Source organism: Geospiza fortis, unplaced genomic scaffold, assembly GCF_000277835.1.
Source record: "Geospiza fortis unplaced genomic scaffold, GeoFor_1.0 scaffold161, whole genome shotgun sequence".
Classification (NCBI taxonomy): domain Eukaryota; kingdom Metazoa; phylum Chordata; class Aves; order Passeriformes; family Thraupidae; genus Geospiza; species Geospiza fortis.
The window spans coordinates 1,466,346-1,471,380 of NW_005054375.1; positions in this window are offsets into that span (position 1 = coordinate 1,466,346).

A 5,035-nucleotide genomic window follows, 5' to 3' on the forward strand; every position below is an offset into this window, starting at 1 on the left:
CAGAGCGGGCGGGCCCTGCCGGGACTCGCTCTTAATAAACATCGTTCTTTTTTCTTTTAAATGCTCCGTTTTTTCACTGTGCCGTGAGGAAGGCGGGCTGGCGGCGCTCAGCTGGGCGCTGTGCCCGGAGCCTGAGGCGCGCCCCAAGCCGTCACACGGCCTCCTGCCCCGGCCCGTCACTTGGTGGCACTGCTAGGGAAGGTAACTGAGAGCCTCGGAATCTCCTAAAGAGAAGAGGTTTAAAATCTTGAAGAGTGACGTTATCACTCTGAACAATTCCCTGAAAAGAGGGTGTAGCCAGGTGGGGGTCACCCTCTTCTCCCAGGCAACCAGCGACAGGACGAGAGGACATAGCCTTAAGCTGCGCAAGGGGAGATTTAGGTTGGACATTAGGTAGAGCAATTTCTTCACGGAAAGGATGTTTAGACTTTGGAATGGACTGCCCAGGGAGGTTGCTGGAGTCACCGTCCCTAGAAGTGTTTAAGGAAAAACTTTGTGTGGCACTCAGTACCGTGATCAGGTTGACACGTTTGTGTGTGGTCACAGGTTGGACTCGATAATCTCAGGTCTTTCCAACCTAATTGATTTTGTGAAAATAGAGCTGTGTTAAATAAGCTGTGTGCTTTGCACAGGCAGATAATCAACAAGTTCAATTAATCAGAAATTTTTCTATTCCTGGGAGCTGGAGAAACTTAGCACAGTGATGACACAGGGCCTGCACTGGGGTGTGTGAGAGAGGGGCAGCCCTGGCTCTGGGCCATGACACCCCAGAGCCCATAAGGACCAGAGCAGTTCCATAATCCTGGCTGCACCTCCCCAGGACTGGGATCTATACACGTGTCCCTGCAGCCTGTGGCTTCCACACCAACCACAATGTTTGTGGCTCTCACTGGCCATTTCAGCTTGCCAGCAAAACTGTGTATACAGCAGGTACAAGTTAGCAATGAAGTTGCTAAGCACACCTTGCTGAGGACTTAGCAAATGATCACCCAGATTGGAGGACGATATGAGAAAACATGTTCTGGCAAACACAAAGTACATTAACCAGAGTGTTCATTACATGTGAGGGTAACACCTGAAAACTAGATGGTCTTTAAAGTCCTTCCCAACTGAAACCATTCTGTGATTCCGTGAAAAAGCTGAGGGCGCTGTTGCAAAGCTTCTCACTCATCTGGTCGTGGGAAAAAAAATGTGGAAGCCTGGTATGCATGCATGCTGAAAGGTCAAAAATCAAGGTGATGAAAAGAATCACCTCTAGGCAGTGCAGAAGACTGTGCCAAAGACAAAACTGTGACTGTGATGCATAATAAAAACACCTCCTCATTGTGCAAACTCCCCTTAGTTATAAGGAAAAAATAGATTTCATAGGTTTCTTTTTAAGGCCTGAGATATTCCCCCCTGATTTAATTACACTGCAGGATCAGAGCCAAAGGGACTTCTACTGTATCCAGATACAATACTTCTACTCTATCCAAAACTGAGGCCTGGCTGGATTCTTTCCCAACATTTATTTCTATAAATTTTATACCCCAAATCATTTGTACATGGCATAGATGATTTTTGGATTCAGGCAGATAATTAGTTATGTCTAAATCCCAAATTCATTAAACTCCATACTTACAAATGGCAGATAAGTTGTCTTAGCCTACAGGAATAGGGTTCTAATGATCTAAAATATGTTTTCAAAGATAATGAAGAAAAATTATGGTCCTTTTATTGCCAGCATATGGAAATTCATGTAGCTTTATCACATGAAACTGTTAATTTTGCATTTGCCCTGAATTCTGAGCATTGCTCATGCAGTATTTATTTAGTATTTGAACTATTCTGACAGATTTTTTTTTCCATGTATGGCTTAGCGCTGATAAACTTTAATTTTAAATGGCTTGAATAAAACATCAGAAGCAATTGTGAACTCATAAATATCAACACAAGGTCTAAGGATTAGGAAAAAAAACGACCAGTGGAAAACGATAAAAGAATCCCAAATGTCCAAAATCATGAAAAATTACAGGTCAATACTGAATAATAATTGCATTTTCTGTATGTTGCTCCAGAGATTTGACAGGACATACAACTTGGATTGAAATACTTGGAAATATTTATTAGCACAATCAAAAATCATTAACTCACTACATTTTAATGTGGAATAAGGAGTTTTTCTCCTCCTCTTATTTATTACAAACAGAGAATCTCTGAGGCATGAGAGAGGCATTCATACAGGAATGCAAGGAATCTTTCTAGCAAAGGAGGAAATCAAAAATTGAAACAGGGGACGAGAGTTTGATTAGTTGAACAGTAAAGAAAGAAAGTTGGTGCCCACTTTGAGCCTTTCTGTCCATCCTCCAAGAAAAGAGAACATTAGAAAATTTAGATGCAAATAAAAACATGTTTTTGGTAGAAGTGCAGATGGGGTCCCATAACTCTCTGAATAAATTGTTCAGTTGCATTGCCATGAAAGGATCTGAGGGAATTGGCTTGGCTGTTTCCTGTATCTTCAGACTAGAAAAGTCCTCCATCTCTGGGCAGGATGTGGGGACAACTTGCCTCAGTCACCACATAATGCTCCACGTGCTTTTATTATCAGCTGTTTATAAAAGTTCCTGTTGCATGCTAAAAAAGAAAGTGCTGCTTGCTATTTTGCACAAGTTTTTCTGTTTCTCTTATGAGTAATATTTAGGGAAAAGATACAGTAAAAATAATAGGAATTATGCACATTTTAGGTAGTTCTAACCATTTTACCGTCTCAAACACCAAAGTTCAACCCTCTTGGAAATGCAGATGGATTCACAGTCAGCAGGTTCTGCATGGAAGAAGAAGGTGGCTAGTGCAGAAAAGCTAACCCAGACTTCAGTGCATATTTCATTATAACAGATTATTTCAACATTGGTGTACCTTAAACACCTTTGCTAGCCACCTGCCAGTACACATATTTCCACAATTTAAAAAAATGTTGATCCTTTTCAGGAGACTTGCCACTACTTATTCCTTGGAGACAAGGGCAGATCAACAGTCTGTGATCACTGAAGGATAAAATCCAAGCCCTGTGCAGGTCATTAAAGATTTCATCATTGGCCTCAGCTATATCAAGATGACATGAAACCTGCTCAAAGAGACCAGAGACAAAAGGAAGAAGCTGCAAAACACACGCTCAATCAGTCTGATTAATTCACAAACTGAGTTCTTTTGGAGCATTTTTGTAAAATATTCTTACCTTTCTTATTAAACTTACTTATTCTGGGAAAATTCCCCTAGTAATACATAACTATGTAATTGTACCATAGTCTCTGGGATCTACATATCTTAATTAGCTATTTTAAATTTTTTTTTTCACAAAATTCTATGCATTTCCTATTGTTTAATGAAACTTTTTGACACATCATGAAATTTTTTTAATATTTTTTCCTTCTGCCATGTGAATTTGAAAGCTAAATCAAATTAACTGTATTATCTTGAGCAACACAGTATCAGCATATTTCTGAGCAAATTAAAGCAGGACTTTCAAAAACAGTCAAGGGAGAAAATGTTTGGGTCTTTTTTTGCTGAGACTTCAACTTCTAAATCATGTGACTTTTCTGACTTGAGAAGAAAGAAACCAGGCACTTTGTGTTCTTACACAGCAGTAGGTTTCCTGATAGTGTGACTTCCTCATTGTGAGACGCAAAACAAAGAGAGTTGAGACAACACAAAGGCTGTTGTCTCTCACAGAGACAGTATTTCCCATTTCTGATCCCAGTCTAATCACTTCTAGGGAATGAAAATATCTGTATTCATTAAAGGTATGTTGTTAAGCTGTCTGTTCTTTGGTAGTTTATTCAGATTCAGTCTCCCTACTAAACACTGTCCTGAGGGATTTCCAGACTCACACCCATGAAATAAATTTTAACTTTCTACTACTAGCCACTGGTGATTGCTTAGTGATATGGAAACGCTTCTGTCCTTTGGGCATCTCTGTTCTTGCTCCAGTAGAGGGTAAAGTGAGCCAGTTAGGGTGTTTGCATAAATCCTAAATTACTCTCCCAGGCCTTCAGGCACTTTCCACTGTGTGCTAACACCAGCCACCCGAACATACACTTTATACACACTTCTTTACACAATCCTCTTGCAGTATCATGTTCTGTGCTGGTCCCTCTGTCTAAGTGAGGGCCAACCTTGTAGCTTGTTGGATACATGAAAAAATGGGGGTGTGTTGTGAGAGTCAGCAGCATGACTTAGTGTCTTCCCATATCCCAAACCACTCTTAAAACAAGTCAAATGCCGCTAAATGAAAGATAAAGAGCTCCTTTACAATATCTAAGAATGTACATGACAGTGGCACAGCCAATAGAAGAGGGTGAAAAGAAAACCACACATATGGCAAAGAGTTGCACTTCTCTGGGCGGCCCAGCTGTAGGTCCGTGGACCCCACAGTCATTGAGATCATGATCCAGCTCATCCCTCAGCATCCAGCAGTATCTCTAGGTAATATCCAGAGGAAGCACAGGGCTCAGGATAATTCCTCCATCCTTTCATACTCCAAAGTCATGTTGTTGAGTCTACTCAGATGGAATTTTCCTCATCACGCCCACCTCTCTCCTCAGTGACATCCATACCTCCATTGGGATGGTGTCAGAGCCTCCCTTGAGGCAGACTCCTGGCAGATTCCCCTGCTTTAAACCCACTCCTTTGTGCTTCTCCCAGCACAACCCTTCCACTCCAGTCAGGCGGGTTACGGTGGGACGGTTTCCAGCCTGGGAAACGTCCCAGTCCCAAGGTTAAACTTCAGTGCTTTGAACCTTTCTCCGTAAGGCCGCTCCTGCCCGGGGGCGTACCTGGGTGCTAGACACGCTCCCCCGCGCCCCGGCTTGGATACGGATCGCTGCTCCGCGTCTCCCGCAAACACCGAGGCTCTTTTGCCCTCTCTGCCCACAGCGGGGCACGAACCGCCCCAAACCCGCCCCGCGCTCCGCGGCCAGGGCGGCGCCACGGCCCTTCCACGGCGCCCGCGCAGGGAGAGCCCCGAGCTGAGGGCACTGTCGGGCTCGGTTCTCGGGGT